The following is a 20,874-nucleotide window of genomic DNA, read 5'->3' on the forward strand; positions in this document are numbered from 1 at the left end:
GTGGTGTTTGTGCATAGACAAGAGGACAATAGAAGTCGGAATGCTCAAGACTACAAATGACATTACAACGAAGTAGAGTTAATGTTCATGACCGGAGTGGGTTGTTGTTGAACATAGATGGCATCTAACTTTTTAGTGAGGGCATCGATAAGAGTTTTAAGCTCGGGATCATGTTTAACCTCAAGAGAAGAAGGAGAGGAGCCGGGAGGAATCGTTTCCTCCCAATTGTTGTTTCTTCTTAGATTGATCTTCTAAGAATTTATAAGCCTCTAAGGCTCCTTTACTAAGAAAGCTACCCCCAGTCATGATATCTAGAACCTCCTTATGATAATGTGAAAGCCCCTTGAAGAAAGAACGAACAAGCGTGTCTTTCGCAAGATTATGATCTGGGCATTCAATGAAAGATCGATGAAACGATTCCGTGCCTCCGAAAAGGATTCATGAGGATTCCGGGTGAAGAAATGAATCTTATGAAGCATTTCATCTGTCTTTAGTGGTGGGTAAAATTGTTCCATGAACAATTGAACAAGTTGAGCCCATGAGTCCACAGAGTTTGGCGTTTGGGCAGTTAACCAAGACGCCGCCTTTGTCGGCTAGGGTGAAAGGAAACACCCTAAGTTTAACTTGATCCGGACTTACGCTTAGGATGATGGAATGTAGTGAGAACTTGGTCTATCCCACGCGATGTGTGTTGTAAGGCTTCTCGTGGTCTAAACCATGAAAAACTGGTAACAAGTTAAATATATTAGGGGATTCGAAAATCCCCACTAGGTCTACAAGAATGATGCACCACTTAGGGCCATCGTTTAGGGCTTTATAAAAATCGGAGAGAGGAGTCTCTTGTTCTTTAGCCATTGATGCAAGTGTAGTGTGTGAAATTTTAGATAGGCGTGTTGTATTTTTATTTCTATGAAAAACAAGCCTGATTATACTAGAATTAAAACTCCTCCTCGTAAGAGGCGAGGAGGGAAGAAGGAGTACCGAATGCCTCCTTGCTACGCGTTTGAATAGCGTCTTGTATACGCGATCTCAGTGTATTTAACAAGTTAGAAACACTGAGTAACTTGAAGACATAAAAATTTGCATTTACCTATGAAAATTGGGCTGTTCACACTGAATTTTCCCTTGAGGGTGCGAGTTCCCTCTGTTTGGGCGCGAGTGCCCTCTGTTTTGTCGAAAGTCCAGTGTTTTGGGCGCGGTCGAGCTCGGTTTGGGCGCGGGTCGCGCTCCAGAGTTTTCAAGGTTTAGGCCTTTTATCGTACTCCAAAAAATCTGAAATTTTTACAGTAATTTGCTAAGACGTCTATCAAGTAGCCTGTAAAATTTCAGATCAATCGGAGCTGTGAAAGTCCCTCTACAGTCCTTCAAAGTTTTCAAAACGGTTTTCGGACACAATACAAACAAACGAATGGTTAACCCATCAAAACAAATCCAAAAATTGCCAAATTTTTACTGGAGACTCCTGACATATCCTAATTGTTCCTGTAAAAAATTTAGAGCAATTGGAGTTCTACAACTTCTCCTTATTGGCTGGTGTTCCAGATATTAAGTGTTTGCAACACTGCAGAAACACACTGGAAACACTCTACTATTTAGGAGGTCAAAACAAATAAAAAACTCATCAAATTTTTACTACAAACTACTGACTTAGGATACATACTCCTGTAAAAATTATAGAATTTTTAGAACTCCCTAAGTAACCTTACTCGTCTGTTTTTCAAGAACATACGGTGTGAAAACTGAAATGCAGCACTGTAACGATCGTATTTTTTTCACAAGGTAAACCAACTTTGAAAAATCTGAAAATATTCCAGTAAATCAACAACACATTATATATTATGTATGAAAATTTTCAGAATTTTCGAAAATTTAGAAATACCTTCACTACAGTGTTTTTCTCTGTGAATCCGCAGCCCCTATGCCTGAAACAATGAACAGTTCCGAAAATTCAAGAAATAAGAATGAAAAATTAAAAGGGTGGGTGGGTAGAGAATGGGGGATTGCCCCTTGGATTCAAGCAATTGAATTCTTGTCTAGAACGAGATTAAGATGGCAGCGGTGCCATTTGATAAGACATAAAAATGAATAGTCTTACCTACGAAATCCTACCGTTCTTACGTTTAAATCAATTCTTCTATAAAGAAGTGAGGTTAAGATGTTACGTTCTGGAGTGGTGAGTATTCCCGCCTGTCACGCGGGTGACCCGGGTTCGATCCCCGGTAGCGGCGCCATTTGATAAAAGTTAAAATGAATAGTTTTACTAATGAATAAAGCGATGAAACTCTAAACGTAAGTAAAACTAAACGATAGTTTACGTGCCTAATTTATCAAAGTTTCTACTCTCAAATCTATCGAAATAGAGTGGAGTAGGAAGTTCGTTCCACTCCTAGGGCTCTAGCATGGAATTGTTTTCTAATCTAATTAGTCGGTCTTAAGTCTAATGAGAGCTTTACGAAGGGGGAATTATACTACGATGCAATATGAAAAGCAATATGTTGAATGTCACTACGAAATATATGGAAATACTAATGTTCTTGAATCTAGATAAAAGATTATAGGGGAATTGAATCCACCTCGAATCCAACTTGATAACCTAGCATAGATTCTTGTATCTCGATTCTTACGTTCTTACGGCAAGAATTTCGAGTTCTAATCCCTAGTGTTCATGGCATTTCTACCAAATACTAACTAGCATGTGAGGTCGTCCACCCATTCTCATGGCGAATCACGACCTTCTAGAGTGGAATAGATTCTACAACGCTTCTACACTAAACCACTAAGTTTTCATCAAAGCTTCATCAACTCCTCTAATGGAGGTTTTAGCCTTGAGTCATCAACCCATCATTTCCCATTGAAATTGAATACAACATATTACAAAGATTCTAACTTTATGAAATTTAACTAAACAATAATCGAAATCTAATTAATTAACTAAGAATGAAATAAGAACAAGAATTTAAACTAGATCTATAAATACAAATGACAAAAATCGAAATTGAATAATAATAACTATTTTATTTATCTAATTAAATGATGAACAATCATTCAAGGAATTAAATAAAACAAGATATGAAACTAATTAAATTAAACTAATTAAATCTAAGGAAAACTAGATCTAGAATTAATTAATGGAGGCTACTAATCTAATTCTAATCTAGGTCTAACTATCTGACATTAACAAAGAGTGAAGCTTTGGTTTTTATACATTCAGATCCAAAAATCGTGTATGGGCTTGGAGCCATGTTTTGGGCCAGAGAATCAGGCCCAAAACCCAATTCTTTCAGTCCAAAAAGGCCTCTTCAGCTGCAGTTGGCTTCAATAGACTTTTCGTCCACTTCTGCTCTTATGATCGGGTCAAGGCTTAGCCCATTGGAAAGCTCTTTCCGAGCCGGTCGTTTTCACATAAGGTAGGCCCAATTCTGAGGTCTAAGTCTAAATATATGGCCTTCGGAAGTTTTGCTGACTTTGTGTGTTGTTTCTGCCCGCGTCGACTTTTCAGCTTTTGACCAGGCTTTAGAAAGGCTTTGTCTTCTTGAATATTGGCCTTTAATCACAGAACTCCTTAGCAACCGACCTTTGCTTCTTTATCTCGTTAAAGTGGCACATTTCTGCACATAATGGACTTTGAAGCCTGAAATGCATAAAAACACGTAATCAGTATTAACTCTTAATTATTACTCTCATAATTGGTCTAAAAGTATGATGGTTAAGGGGTTAAAACTACATTTTTGGGCTCTTATCAAACCACCCCCAAACAGCATTTTGCTTGTCCTCAAGCAAAGATGAGAAATTAGAATAAGTGGCCAAAAATGGAGTTCTATCTACTTTCGTTTCGCTGAGTGCGATTGCATTGACCATATGCAACAAGGCCTTAAACCACTAGGAATTCCCTAGTGGACGAGTTATAGCCTCGTGAGAGTTTTCCAGTGAATGTACTCACAAACTTCATCTATACTACAACGACTAAAAAATAAAACTATTGTTTCCTTATTCATGCTCTAAATTAACTATACCTCTCACTAGCAATGCATATAGAGTAGTCAAGTCGAAACTTAAGTTAATATATGCATAATAATCAATCATCTACGAATAAACATATATACAATGAGTAATGCTATGAAATGCAGTAACAGGTCCATTTCTGAAACTTTGGAATAGCGTCCTTAAGTAGGTTCTCACATAAAGGCAAGACAAAAAATCACTCTGATTTTTCCACTCAAGTTTTGCTACTCCAGTGTGCAGTGGGCATACTTTACCTTACAATCTCAATGACACACAAGGAAGCCGAAGTTGATCAAACACATCTGCCACTTACTATCCCACTAACCTATTCCTAATTGAGCTAGAGGTCTTTATTAGGTGTTGCGGGGATTAGGAGATGGTTTAAGAAGGAAGGAAATGGATATTCAAAAGGGACAAGTCTGAGATAATAGAGTCTTCATATTATATAACTAGAGAAAACCATTTGATAAAAGATAAAATGAAATAATCTACCTACGAAATGAACGATGAACTAAAAACGTAAGTAAACTAAACTAATCTTATGATGCTCATATTTATCAAAGATTCTACTCTCAAGTCTATGAGATATAGTGGAGTAGAGTGATTCGTTACACTCTTAGTCCTTCCGCATGCTATGTTCTCAAGTGTAAGTACTCTCTACTTAAAGTCTAATGAGAGATTTACGAAAAAGGCAACTAGACTACGATGCAACTACCCACGAAATGCAACTAGTCGACGATGGGAATAACTAAGGGAATGCTACGTTGATTCTATGATAAGGAGTTAGAGGGGGATTGATTCCACCTTAACTCGACTTAATCCTATTAATGACAAATCGTCGTAATCCGAATTGAACTGCTTCGCAGAACAATTGGTTCTTCCTAATCCCTAATTACACATGGCATTCCTACCAATTTATAACTAGCATGTGAACGATTAAACCCATTCTCATGGTGAACTAATCGTTTCTAGAGTGGAAAGGAAATTACGACGATTCTACGATATTCGGAATCAAGCTTTCATCAAGGCTTCTCAACCCCCTCTAATGGAGGTTTAGCCGAGAATCATTACGCAATCATTTCCGATTACATTTAAACTAAACATGATATAAAGAATTGAAATTTACTTAATTAAACAATAATGAAATCTAATTTAACGACTCAATGAAATAAAGACAGGAATTGAAATTAGATCTAGGAATGGAAATGACAAAATCGAAATTGATAAAAATACTACTTTATTGATATAATCAAAATGAAGAACAAGATTCAAAGGTTTAATCTAATACAATAATTGAAATGGAACTAAACTTAATTAATCTACATGAAAAAACTAGATCTAGAATTCATTAATGGAGGCTACTAATCTAATCTATTTCTAGGTCTAACTATCTACCATTAACAAAGAGCTAAGCTTTAGTTTTTATACATTCAGATCCAAAAATCGTGCATGGGCTTGGAGCCATGTTTTGGGCCAGAGAATCAGGCCCAAAACCCAATTCTTTCAGTCCAAAAAGGCCTCTTCAGCTGCAGTTGGCTTCTATAGACTTTTCGTCCACTTCTGCTCCTCTGATTGGATCAAGGCTTAGACCATTAGAAAGATCTTTCCGAGTCGGTCGTTTTGACATAAGGTAGGCCCCATTCCGAGGTCTGCGTCCAAAGATATGTCCTTCGGAAGTTCTGCTGACTTTGTGTGCTGTTTCGGCCCACGTCGACTTTTTAGCTTTTGACCGGGCTTTTAGAAATGCTTTGTCTTCTCGAAACTTGGCCTTTAATCACGGAACTCCTTAGTAACCGACCTTTGCTCCTTTCTCTCGCTAAAGTGGCACATTTCTGCACATAATGGACTTTGAAGCCTGAAATGCATAAAAACACGTGTCGGTGTTAACTCTTAATTATTACTCACATAATTGGTCTAAAAGTATGATCATAAAAAGGGTTAAAACTACAGTTTTGGGCTCTTATCAAACCACCCCAAACAGCATTTTGCTTGTTCTCAAGCAAAGATGAGAAATTAACATAAGTGACCAAAATGGAGTTCTATCTACTTCTCGTTTGCCGAGTGCGATTGCATTGACCATATGCAACAAGGCCTTAAACCACTAGGAATTCCCTAGTGGGCCGAAGTTATAACCTCGTGAGAGTTTTTCATGAAGGTACTTTCGAAACTTCATCTATACTACAACAACTAAGAAATAAAACTATTGTTTCCTTATTCATGCTCCAAACTATCTATACATCTCACTAGCTATGAACAAGAATAACCAAGTCAAAACCTAAGCTAATATATGCATAATAATCAATCATCTATAATAAACATATATACAATGAGTAATACTATGAAATGTCTAGCAGGTCCGTTTAAAACTTCGAATAAGCGTCCTTAAGTAGGTTCTCACAATAATAGTCAAGATACAACACTCGATTTTTCCACTCAAGTTTAGCTACTCTATTATTGCGTGGGCACACTTTACCTTACAATCTCAATGACAACAAGGGAAGCCGAGTCGATCAAACACATCTGCCACTTACTATCACACTAGCCTATTCCTAATTGAGCTAGAGGTCTTTATTAGGTGTTGCGGGGATTAGGAGATGGTTTAAGAAGGAAGGAAATGGATATTCAAAAAGGACAAGTCTGAGATAATAGAGTCTTCATATTATGTAACTAGAGAAAACGTTGTTATTTACTTTTGCTTCTACACTTTGTTTCCATCCTTAGCCATATTTTTCTTTTTCTTTTCCCCTTTTTTTTTTTTTCTTTGGCTTTTGACTCCCTTTTATTCTATTTTTGGAGTTTTTATTTTATTTCTATTTTTCTTTTTCTTTTCCTTGGATGGAAACTTCTTTTCTTTATTTTCTGAAGCAATTAACTAACTTTTGTTTACACAGGTTTTTCTCTTCTTCTTTCTTCCTCATTCTATTCTCAGACTTATTCTAAATTGGGTAGGTTGATTTTTTTTTTTTTTTTTTTTTGTTTTTGTTTTTGTAATGGGGTAAAGGGATTGTGGTTTATGAAAGGCTAAAGAAAGGCTCGAGGGGGCTTACTAAGCGGGAAATAATTCATAGGTTTGAATTTTTGGCTATATCGATCCAAAAAAGGGCCTAAATTCTCGCTTAGGATATGGCATAGTGATCAAGCAAGTGGACGTGTGATTTCTCTATCCGGATTTTACTTCTCCCTTGTGTCATTTCTCAAATATTTCGCTCATATAAGGTTTTAGGCTATATTCTCACAGGATTTGTAGAATAAGTACTCTAGCCTAGATTTCAGAAACTTACTGCTAACAATCATAGATACTTATGTAATATATTTATAGATAGATGCAAATATTATTACCTACATATTAACCTAAGTTTCTAACAATTATTCTGATGCAACAGCTACGTGAGACTTCTAGATTGTTAAGTGCATGGAGAAAGAAACAATACCAATATTCCTAAGTGTATAGCATGAACTTATTTATTTATATTTTTGAATTTTTTTTTAAAATTTTAACTAGAGAACAAATGCATATTAACTCTATCTATATCCTAACATATGCCTTAATTACACGTGTTTCTATGCCCCCCCCCCCCCAAACAAGAAGCATGCTTTGTCCTCAAAGCATTTAAATAAAGAGGGTTGGAAAAATACCATTGAAGCGTGAAATTCGGAACATCTCAGAAAACAAGGTTAGAGCGTACTAATATAGGAAATAAAACCCATTACACAACTCTATACGAAGTTCTACCCATTATGGGGTTAACAAGAATGAAATTGCTTGGGACATAAGCGGACACTAACTAGAATGGAAACTTACCTTATCCCCCGCATTACTCGTCATCTTCCTCATTCTCTTCTTCCATAAAGAAGTGAGGTTCCTTTAAGGTCTGCCATGCCATGCCATGATAATTTGCCCGGCTTCCCGCCATTTATCATCTATTATTGCTAACCTATTAAGAGCCACTTGGTCCGGACGGGTGTAAGGTGCAACCAGATGAGGTTGTATCCTCCACCCTTGCCAAGTCATTGCGGAAAGATCGAATAATACTATTGGTGGGTCGCATGCGATTAATCGACCGTAATCCAATCCGTGAAAGCGTGTACAAAAAACAGGAAAGAAACATAGCATAATACGAGAAACTAGAACGGGCATAAGAAGGTACTTATGCCTCATGCTATGGGATCGAGCTAAACTAGACATCAAGGTTCGGGGAAGGTCATGACACATACGTCCCGTGGCTAAAGCAAGGAAGACGCTGCAAGTGGCATCATTCACAGAAGAAAAGCGCCATTCCCCTAAAATGTTTAGCATGATCCAAAACATAACAGTTCCTATGTTCATGGACAGGCTACCAAAGGCGACGTTATATTCCCCTTTGTCCTCAATACGGAATATGCCCGCGCCATACGACTCATGCAAAAACTCGTAAGTGTAGACATACATATTATCGACCCAATAGCACCATGGGTCTTGTATTTCAGCGGGCATAGCCAGTCCAAGAACAAATGCTAGCAAGAACCTGGTAATTTCCATTGGTTCATTATCAATGTTGATGGAGAACACTTGTTCTCCATCTGGTCTTTCAAAGAAAATGCAGTTATCGTAAAAATAAGATGCTAGAGTCGGAGAATAAAGTGCATCCGGTCTTACCATAAGCGGCTCCCAGCCAACGAATGTGATCGCTTCGCGAAACCAAGCACCATAAGTAGTGCTTTGGAACAAATCTTCGAAAGACTGTTCCGGTATCAATGTTTGAGATGTCATCTCAAAATTACGCTTTGGAATAGCTACGAATGATCCGGATACTACGCACAAAAAACTGGAAATTTCCTGGTCCACGGAAGTCGTATGCGAGTGCGCTCGATAGAAGCCTGATGTCGCTCTGAAGAAATTGAAATTTCCAGTGTTTGAGCGCGGGTCGCCCTTCGGCTTGAAGCTGAGGCCTCGACAAAAACTCAGAAAAATATATCTGAGCGAAAGCGCTTCGAGTTGCGTAAACTTCGGAAAATGAGCCGAAAGGAGGGAATCGCGGGAGTGAAAGGTGAGTGATGGAGTTTAGGTGTAGTGTGAGTTGTGAGGATAGATTGTATCAAGTTTATATAGGTTTAAAGTTGCTAAAATGGATCGAAGTTGCCAAAACTAATTACGGCAGGTTCGAAATCCTAAAATTTCCAAACCCGAAAACGGAAACAACTCATTTCCTTGATTCTAATTCAAACCCAGTATCTTTTAGGTTGATTTTATGATAGAATATACCTATTTAATCTAGATTTCATCCTACAATGATACTCAATCATAGATATGCCTAAACGGCCATATTTTTTCACCTTGACTCAAAATAAATTCTAACACGAGGGTTATAAAAATAATGCTTGAATTGATAAAACCACCCCCAAACAAGTTGGGAAGGTGGGATCAATATGAAACAACCACGCATATTGAAAATAACCCCTTATATTAAAATTTTCATTCGGAGTACATTACACTACAAAATTCAAATTACGGAAATAAACTTGCATTAAAATAAATAACAATAATGAAATTACAAATAAAACATAAAACATCAAACTATACTATCCCTAGCTACTCCGAAACTGGTGGCGGAGGGAACATGCTCCGGAGACTGCTCCTGAGTTCTTGAAGAGCCAGCACCATTTGTCCTTCGGCGACGACGCTCGTGCCTGGATGGTGTGTCCTCAGAAGGAGAGTCCTCGTGAGGTGGGAATCGTGTCAGCAACTCATCCCGGAACTGGCGCTGAGCTTCTAGCTCGGCGCTCATCTGTTCCCACCTCTCGCCCCTCTCTCGGGTGCGGAGCTCGGTTGTGATGCATCGCTGTTCGCCGAGTCCGGAGGTCTTCACAGATAGTGTTAAGCGACGCGATGCCTCGATGGATCACAGCCATGCGTTACGCATCGCCGGCAAGACCTCTCCAAGGCATCCGAAGTCAAAACAGGTCAAGTCCTCCTCATCCCTCGGAGGCATCCCCGATGTCCCCCAGCCTCCTCGGCATTCTCAGCTCCTCCATCATCTTCTTCTTCTTCTTCTCTATCCTCAGCCAATCTCCAAACCCGTTGGACACACTCCTTATAGATCACGAGGGTTACGGTGGAGAGTGATGTATGTCCGATCGGTCGCTTTGCTGAAATGCTCAACTTGAGCATGATCTTTGTTATCAACACGGGGAGAGGGCAACAGACCTCCCTACTCCCCTAATCATGCTCAAGTAAAACTCTAAGATCAGAAAGTCATACTTCCGCTCTGGAGTATCCATAAGATATGGAGGCGCTTCAGGCCGATATCGCCGACCTTCCCTTCCCTAGACGTTCGACCAATCCATCGGGTCAGAGTAGCCGGTGGTTGGTCCTAAGGGAAGCCACGAACACAATGCGATCTTGCATTGTAGTCCCCTCAATAACTGTCTCGTGCATCAATGGTTCTACCCCATTATGCTGGGACTCCTGCAGGGTGACATCATCGAGGATGGATTCTAGGCGGAATGCCTAGAATCTCACCAACAACCCGATCGTCACTTCCTTCGCCTCTTACGCCACAACAACAAAAATCCTCGTCCCCTTCCAACTCCCTCAGATCATAGAACCGTCCGGACTAAGTCCTCGTGGTAATAGGCTTCAGTCGAGTACCACAAGCTATTCCAGCCTCGATCATCTCTCGTCACCGTAAAAACGGTCGCGAAGTGGTCGGCGGTAAAAGCTTGCTCGCAAAAATTCGGCGTGTTGAGCCATTGGAAGTTTGGAATGTAGTGGGGGTTTAAATGTGATGTAGTGGTGGGATTTTAATCGACCGGTTGAAGCAACAGTGGTGGTGGTGGAGTGGTGGCGTGACAGCACCAAAATTTTGAATTTTCGGTGGTTTTTAGTGATGTAAATCGGTAGTGGTGGTGGTTGGTGGTGTTTGGAATCGATTTGGGTTGGGATTTGATTTGGGGCGTGGGTTAATTTTAGTTTTCTTTTTATTTTGATTTTGTTTTTTAGGTTTTTGGAGCTTGGGCGTTAATGGCGGATGGAGAAGAAGATCGCGAGTGCTGCTAAAGGTAAGGGCGCGGTCGCGCTGTCGGTGGGCGCGGGTTGGGCCCAAGCCCAAAATCGAAATTTGTGATTTTTTCCGATTTTTTGCGAAACTTCAAATCAAAATTGCCGCTTCGTTACCGGTCCGATTTTTGCAAATGAGATATGGAAATGATCAGGAGAGAATTTCCAATCCAATGATCCATAAAACACTCCATTCCGACCATGGATGACGTATAAGATAGTGGAAAACGCCTCGTAGTGCGTGCATGACATACGTTATGCGAACAATTGAACTCTAAATTCATGGATTATGTCAACCCGAATCGTAATATAATAAAACGGCCTAAGCAACTCTAATGGGACATAAATATTTAGTAATGAAACACGAAAGCACCCCACCCCAAACAAATTTTACAACGAAGCTTAGAAAATTTGTTTTAGCAATAATGTCTTTTAAAGTCGATTCCCGACTTCCTAGGTTACTATGCTTATTCTTTAATATATATATATATATATATATATATATATATATATATATATATATATATATATATATATATATTTTTTAATTTTAAAAAGAAAACAATAAACAAGAATGACATAATTCACCCCATAGAGAAACATGACTCAAAAATCCGAGAAAACATGCAAGAGTGGAAAACGTGAATTATGTTTCAACGTGGACTTAGGTTCCGGTACTTACAGCCACACACTCCATAGAGAGGGCTCGGTTACCTTAATGGTGCACTCTCCAATATATATGGAAATGAAAGGAAATGCACCAAACACAAAAGTTGAGTCGTTTATAGTCAGATACTCGAGACTTTATCTAGACGTATCTATGAACATGCAGTTTATCATATATCAACAACTGAAATAATTGTGGATCATTCCATAAATAAATATCACAGAAAACATATCCAAACACAATCAAGCACCAAGATTTCCTATGACTCAACCTAGTGAAATGAAAGCGAAGTCGGATAACCCTATTATGTAACCTATCATGCACCTTATTTTTCATTTTTGAATGAGTGGGTGTTCTAGTAAATAAGGGTGGAAAAGTAAATGGTTGTGGAGAATATGGTGGATATGGATAAGTTGTAGAAAGACAGCCTGTAAACAATGAGGATGAGGTTTTAGCACAAAACTCATTCATTGTGTGTGTAGGGATTGTCTCAATTCTGAAAATGAAGGTGTCGAGTGGTTTGTCCTTCTGTAGTATTTGTTTACTAGGTGGATTTAAAAAAATTATGGAGCACGGAGAAACAAAAAAGGATCGAGTGCAAACTCGAGATTCCTTTGAAAGGGTGGAAGGAGGGAATCGAGGTGGATGTTGTGCAAAGTAGTTCTTGATAGGGTGATTCATCACCATCTCGAAGAAACTCATCAAATTGCTCATCTAGATTGGTCATATCCTCGTTACTATGATAGTCCTCTACATCTTTGAGAAAGTCATCTATCTCATCCTCATCCGTAATATGTGTATCGACTAGTGTAGGGATGGAAATGTTGAGTCCGAACTTCCAAAGGAAAGAAATTTGGGCATATGATTATCGTGGAACGTGTTGTTGTTGAAATAATCTCGAAAGCAACGCCTCTCGATCATGCTAACCTCTCCATCCATAAACGAATTGGGTAACTGTGTCTTTGTTTTAAAAACATTGACTTCAACAGAAAGATGGCCAAAAGACATGGACATTGAACCATCATGGCAATTAATGAGCGCATTGGCAGTTGCCAGAAAAGGACGCCCTAAGATGATCGGGACAGAGTCGTTAACGACTTCTGTGTCGAGGATGACAAAATCAGCCGGATAGTAAAAATCCTGAATTTTTACTAGAACATTTTCGATGACACCCTTAGGATACTTAATAGACCGATCAGCTAATTAGAACGTCATTCTAGTGGGTTGCATCTTGTCTAGACCTATTTGTCTATACAAATAAAACGGGAGTAAGTTTACACTAGCCCCCAAGTCTAATAAGCCAGATGCGTCGATATAGGAATCTCCTAAGGTGCATTGTCTGATGGATCTACCGGGGTCCTTTGTACTTAACAATTCCATTATGTTCGATAGAGTTGGGAATTGTTACGTTAAAAGAGGCGCTTTTTGTATATTGGTCTTACGCCTAGTAGTACACAATTCCTTAAGAAACTTAGCATGGTGTGGTAGCTTTTTTATAGCTTCGAGGAAGGGAAGGTTTATAGTTAGGTTCTTAAAAATATCCCTAATCTCCTTGTAATTTGTATCCCTAGTTAACACGGCTAATTTTTGTGGAAACGGTGGTTTCTGTCTATATTTAGCAATGGTATTACCTGGGTGTTTAACCGTGGCTTCCTGTTTCTTAGGTTTTGTTGTAAATGGTACCTCTACAGTGGTAGGCTCTTCAGTTTCTATTTCGGTATCTAGTAATATAGCAGGTGTAGGGGGTTATCGGGTGTGGTAACTATAGGCATAGTTACTTTGTTATCAACCACTCTGCCGAATCGAGAGTGGTGATGGCCTTTAGCTCACCTACATTTTCATATTCACTACTAGTATTATCGGTTACCTCAAAGGTCAGTATTTGTTGTTTTAGGATTAGGTATTTCGTTACTTGGAAACACACCTTTGGGTTGGGCTTTATCTTGAGCCAACTGTTTGGTTAAATTATTAACGGATTGTAGAAGCTGTTGGTTAGATTGAGCCATGGTTTGGAAAAGTTTTTGGCTCACTTGTATGAAGGTGTCAGGACGATCCGGTTGTGTGGGTGTAGTAGTCACGGATGGTGTGACTGGAACTATTTCAAGTGAATTATTTATGGGTGGATTTGGGTAGTTATTATTTACCTGAACGATACCTCTACTAGCATTATAATTATTATAACTACTTTGACCTTGTGCTTGACCTTGTCGAGGTTGCACTTGGTTGTTATAATTATTAAAATTCCCCTGACCCTGTCCTTGTCATAGTGGGGCTTGGTTAAAGTTGTGCGTAGGCCTAACATATTGGTTATTGTACCCTTGAGGTGTGACGTTTTGGTTATTTCTCCAACCGAAGTTGGGATTTTGTCTCCAAGGGGCGTTAGGTTCACTATTAATGGAACAAGCCTGTTCATAGGCTATAGGACAGTGGGAGTCGGGATGCTCAGGGCTCCAACAGAAACTACATGGATTTGAATTTACATTCATGACGGGGATTGACTTTTGTTGTACAGAAATGGCCTCTACCTTTTTTGTGAAGGATTCAATTAGAGTTTTAAGCTCAGGATCTGATTTAACCTCAAACATACTTGGTAGCCTTTAATCAAGAAGAAGAACTAGCGGAGTGGGAGAAATCGCCACTACCCCCCCCAGTTGTTATTTAAAACTTAGTTTGGTCCTCTAAAAATTTATAAGCCTCCTCAAGCTCCTTTGCTTAAGAAACTACCCCCATTCATTATGTCAAGGACTTCTTTATGGTGGTGTAGAAGTCCTTTGAAAAAGGCACGAACTAACGTGTCTTTTAAGCTAAGTTATGATGTGGACACTCTATAAGGAGATCGGTGAACGATTCCAAGCCTCGAAAATGTTTCATGAGGATTTTGTCGAAAAGAAATGAATCTTGGAAAGCATCTCATCCGTCTTTAGGGGTGGGTAAAAATGTTCCATAAACAAATGAACAAGTTTAGCCCACGAGTCCACGTAATTAGGCGCTTTGGGCGCTAACCAAGACGCCGCCTTATCGGGCTAAGGTGAAAGGGAATACCCTTAATTTAATTTGTTCCGTACCAACCGTAGGATGGTGGAATGTTGTTAGGACTTGTTCAATCCTGCGCATGTGCTGATAAGGTTTTTCATGGTCTAATCCATGAAAAACGGGTAACAAATTAAAAATATTTGGGGGGATTCAGAAATCCCCCGGTGGGTCTGCTAGAACGATGCAAGATTTGGGGCTATCGCTCAAGGCTTTGTAGAAGTCAGAGAGAGGCCTCTCTTCTTCATCGGGCATTGTGTCAGGTGATGTGTGTAAAATAGTAGCTAGAGGTGTAGTGGGTGGTATACTAGATAGACTTGTTTGTTGACGTTGTTGTGTAATGACGCGTTGGTGTTTTGTTCGCCGGACCTTAATCTCATACAAGGCTAAAACCAAATTTAGCTAAACACATCAACACTCCAAACAATTCGATATACTAGTATAAACCTCTAACAGAGAGCGAGGTGTGGAAGAAAGGAATACCTGATTGCGTCCTTGCTTCGCTTATGAATAGCGTCTTGTTTACGCTTGTTCAGTGTATATAACAGGTTAGAACACTGAAAAATATGAAAGATCAAAGTTCGAATCAAAACTGTCAAAATCCGACAAAATTTGCTAAGGGCGCGGGTGCGCTCGGATAGGGCGCGGTCGTGCTCCGGGTAATTTCTAAATTACAGTGTTTTTAGGGCGGGTTGCGCTCCACATGGGGGCGGGTCGCGCTCAAGGATGGCGCACGCGCGCTCAGTGTAATTTTTACCTGGAATTTTTCAACTCTGAAATAGACAACCACAGTATGAATCAAACAAGGGTGGGTGGGTGTAATGGGACTTTAAGAACAGTACTAACACTAAGAAAACAATACGAAAGTGAAACTAAGATGGCAGCGGCGCCATTTGATAATGGTAAAATGAATAGTTTTACCTACGAAATAAAGCGATGAACTCTAAACGCAAGTAAAACTAAACTTAATTTTATCATGCTATATTTATCAAAGATTCTACTCTCAAGTCTATGAGATATAGTGGAGTAGAGTGATTCGTTCCACTCTTAGTCCTTCCGCATGCTATGTTCTCAAGTGTAAGTACTCTCTACTTAAAGTCTAATGAGAGATTTACTTAAAAAGGCAACTAGACTACGATGCAACTACCCACCTAAATGCAACTAGTCGACGATGGGAATAACTAAGGGAATGCTACGTTGATTCTATGATAAGGAGTTAGAGGGAATTGATTCCACCTTAACTTCGACTTAATCCTATTAACGACATTTAATCGTCGTAATCCGAATTGAACTGCTTCGCAGAACAATTGGTTCTTCCTAATCCCTAATTACACATGGCATTCCTACTAATTCATAACTAGCATGTGAACGATTAAACCCATTCTCATGGTGAACTAATCATTTCTAGAGTGGAAAGGAAATTACGACGATTCTACGATATTCGGAATCAAGCTTTCATCAAGGCTTCTCAACCCTCTCTAATGGAGGTTTAGCCGAGAATCATTACGCAATCATTTCCGATTACATTTAAACTAAACATGATATAAAGAATTGAAATTTACTTAATTAAGCAATAATGAAATCTAATTTAACGACTCAATGAAATAAAGACAGGAATTAAAATTAGATCTAGGAATGGAAATGACAAAATCGAAATTGATAAAAATACTACTTTATTAATCTAATCAAAATGAAGAACAAGATTCAAAGGTTTAATCTAATATAATAATTGAAATGGAACTAAACTTAATTAATCTACATGAAAAAACTAGATCTATAATTCATTAATGGAGGCTACTAATCTAATCTATTTCTAGGTCTAACTATCTACCATTAACAAAGAGCTAAGCTTTTGTTTTTATACAGTCAGATCCAAAAATCGTGCATGGGCTTGGAGCCATGTTTTGGGCCAGAGAATCGGGCCCAAACCCAATTCTTTTCAAATCAAAAAAGCCTCTCCACAAATGCAGTTGGCTTCCACAAACTTTTCGTCCACTTCTGCTCCTCTGATTGGGTCAAGGCTTAGACCATTGGAAAGCTCTTTCCAAGCAGGTCGTTTTTCCATAAGGTAGGCCCCATTCCGAGGTCTAAGTCCAAAGATATGTCCTTCGGAAGTTCTGCTGACTTTGTGTGCTGTTTCGACCCGCGTCGACTTTTCAGCTTTTGACCGGGCTTTTAGAAAGGCTTTGTCTTCTCGAAACTTGGCCTTTAATCACGGAACTCCTTAGTAACCGACCTTTGCTCCTTTATCTCGCTAAAGTGGCACATTTCTGCACATAATGGACTTTGAAGCCTGAAATGCATAAAAACACGTGATCAGTGTTAACTTTTAATTATTACTCACATAATTGGTCTAAAAGTATGACTGTTAAAGGGTTAAAACTACAGTTTTGGGCTCTTATCAGTTTACCACTTCTAAGAATAGTAATAGACTGGGCTTGCTCCTGGTGGTGCTCTTGGCTCAAGTTAGAGCCTATTTCATACTGTCCCTTTGGATTAGCCACTGGTTGACTAGGAAACCTACCCTTGTCCCTTTCATTCAAAGTTTTAGCAATTTGACCTATGGTGACTTCAATCTTCCTAATGGCTTGAGCATTATCTTGAGTAGCAGTTTGACTAGCTTGCATAAACTGTTGGGTTGTTTCCTGGAATTTCATGGTGTTTTGTGATAATTGAGTAATGACTTCTTCTATAGGTGAAAGTTTAGGTGGTTGAGGTGCATACTGTAGTACTGGGTTTGAGTTACCCACGGGGCCTCCCTGATGTATACCCTTAGACCAAGACAAATTGAGGTGGTTACACCACCCTGGGTTATACGTGTTAGAAAAAGGATTATTGCCTGGTTTTTTGTATGAATTAAAAGCATTGACTTGTACAGTTATGTCAGGGCAATTATCTATAACGTGATCAAGACTATCACACAAAACACAACCAGGGGCCTCGATATTGTTAACCGAGGCTGGAGACTTTGTCTCTTTTTCTAGCTCGAGGACTTCAACTCTTCTAATTAAAGCGGCCATCCTAGCGTTCGTGTCAAATTCCTTATCAACGTGGAACAAACCATTCTGTGTAGTACTACTAGCCACCTTCTTAGGCTCACGGCTAGTTTCCCATTGCTGGACCTTTTCAGAGACTTCTTCTAAAAAGGTCCATGCTTCATCTACAGTCTTATCACAGAAATCTCCAGTACTCATGGTCTCAATCATAGCCTTATAATTAAAATCAAGACCCTCATAGAGAATCTGGACTATCCTACCTTTCTCTAGGCCATTGTTAGGACACTGCAAGCGCATGTCCTTAAATCTCTCCATACACTTCCATAATGACTCTCCATCATTTTGGCAAAACGATGATAGACTTTTTCTAAAAGCAGTCGCCTTATGATTAGGGAAAAAGTTTTTTAAAAACACAACGCATAACTTTTCCCAACCCGTTATGGAATTCGATGGAAGAGTGTGAAACCAACTCTTCGCTTTCTCCTTAAGAGAAAATAGGAATAGTTTCAACTTTATAGCCTCATCGCTAAACTATTGAAGTTTAACAGTCCCACAAATATCTTCAAATTCCCTTACATGAAGATATGGATCTTCCTCATCAGTCCCCCTAAACTTAGGAAGTAGCCCAAGCAGATTGGGCTTTAACTCAAAGTCATTAGCATTGGTCGGCGGGGGAACGATGCAAGACGGTCGAGTCATCCTAGTAGGATATATGAATTCCTTAATGGACCTAGGTACTTGGGCAACAACGTCATTATTATTGTCAGCCATGTCAGCAAAAATTGGTGTATTGCCGACAAAGGTTATGGATATCTCTAACTCGGCAAGATTTCTAATCTTCCTATGGAGTGTCCGTTCAATTTTTGAATCAAATGGTGGAGTGTCCGTTCAATTTCTGAATCAAATGGTGCTAACTATGGATTATCGGATCGAGTCTCAATCATAAACCACTTCTAAAACTTAACACTCTAATAAATGATACAAATGATGCTCACACAAACAATACCAAACAAATATTTCAACCCAGATTGAATTTTAAATATTGTTTAATATATTTGCTCCTAAACCCAAATAATACGATTCCCAGTTCTTGTGCAAAAGCACCGTCACTCGATCCACGTGTAAAAAGGGCTTTCCTAGTGAGCGGGCTAAAACATGTCCTAATGCAAGATGTCTAAGGCTGGTCAATGTGATTTAACCTTCCTAAATGCAAGAAACAATAAAACAAACAAAACACATGAAACAAATAAAATTCAACCCCACAAAGGAAAGAGACGTACCTCCGGTGTGAGCCTTCGAGGGCTACTTGCGACGCCGGGTGACGACAAGCAAGCAACTTCACAAAGTCCACAACAAAATCATGACTATCAACCTTGTAAGAAGAAATCTTTGCTTACTGCCTGTGAAAATCAAAATTAGACACGAAAACTAAGAAATAATAAAACTACGACTAAATTTAAACTACGAATCACGAAAAATAAAACTTTAAAACTCAATTGTACCACTGCAATCCCCTCAAGCGGCGACAAAAACTTGATAGGAAATTAGTCGGTCTAATTAAATAGACTAATCTAACCCTAGTTAAATCGCAAGCGCACAGCTATCGTTGAAAATAGTTGTGGCAAACGGGTCGATCCCACAGGGATTGCTATTTAGGGACAATTTAATACTAAAATATTACCTAACCTAATTCGACAATGTTGTTTTATAGAAATTTGGAATTGCTATTAACTAAAGCTAATTATTTTAACTACGTTTACAAAAATAATAAATTAAACAATTGAAATTAAACGAACGATTGGAGAGAAATACTAGGACTTTAGATTCCGCCACTAAACCTTTTAGTAAATATTTTAAAATTAGGTTTCAATGTTTCATTTTAATACGAGAAACATCCGAATGAGAATTCAGTGTTTCTCGGGATTTTATCGTGACAATACTATTTTTACATAAAAGCATCTTTCAAAATTCAGCACTAAAGATTAAACGTAAAAGATTACTCGTCTTTTTATAACACAAATAATATCTAAATTTAATATTTGCAATTAAATCAAGCTTTGATCAATAATAGTATATATTCAAACGACTAAGGATGCATGACATACAAAGTGAAAGAATAAACTACTATCAATCGTGAATATATTGAACGAAGATTAATCAGTTAATATCTAAGTGAAATCATCAAAACCCAAACTCAAAATAATAACATCAAGGCTAGGGCTTCATCTTAGCCCTAGCTAATAGTTTAGCTGCACATAATAATCGAATTGAAAATAAAGTAAGGTGAGGAAAAACTCATCTCGACAGCAAGTTCCGCTTCGCCTTACTTCTTCTCCCTCCAATTCTCGCTCTTCAGCTCTCGGTTCTTCGGTGTTCTATTCTGTCTTCTGGATATTTTGGAGCGCCCCCTTCTCTTTGTTTCCCCTTGTATATATAGAGGTTTGGTTAGGGCAGTGTTTGATTAGAATTGGAATTGTCTAATTCGGTGGCGAGAGATTCGTGATTGGATCAGTTTGAGTGGAAGTCGGTCTTTTGTTTCCTGTTGGGTTTTAGTGCAATCGAGAATATAGAGTGTTGATCAAGTGAAAGTGGACGTATGGAAGAATGGTAGGATGTGTAGTGCTCGATTGGTTCGGGGTTCGATCGAATAAGTCGGGATTTAAGGGATGGGTTTTTCTATTTGTGCGAATTGGAGATGGAGAATCGAAGGTGGTGATCAGGTGGTGCGGGGATAGAAATGGATGGTAGCATGCGTAGCTTGGTTAGCTTGGATGTTTGGTTATTATCGCCGGAAAAGAAGGATGGGTTTTCTGTTCGTGAGAAATGGAGAAGGAAACTAATGTTTGGATATGGTGCTTCTCGGGTGGACAGGAAATGGTGTGGCCATTAGTTAGTTGTGTGGGCTTTGATGTTTGGTTATGGGCTAGTCTAATTAGATGAACATAGGTGGTCTGGTCTTCAGCACATGGGCTTAAACTCAACTCCCGCTGGTTACGTGCCCACTTAAGTTCATGGTCCTTTTGCTTTTCATTCTTTTATTTCGGCCCATCCAAATAATTACCCAATTCTCCGATGCTCTTTCGGGTACCAACTAAAATCACGCACTGATATCTCAATTCTTTCCAATATCGACATAATTAATC

This window comes from Coptis chinensis, chromosome 2 (assembly GCF_015680905.1).
Source record: "Coptis chinensis isolate HL-2020 chromosome 2, ASM1568090v1, whole genome shotgun sequence".
NCBI lineage: Eukaryota > Viridiplantae > Streptophyta > Magnoliopsida > Ranunculales > Ranunculaceae > Coptis > Coptis chinensis.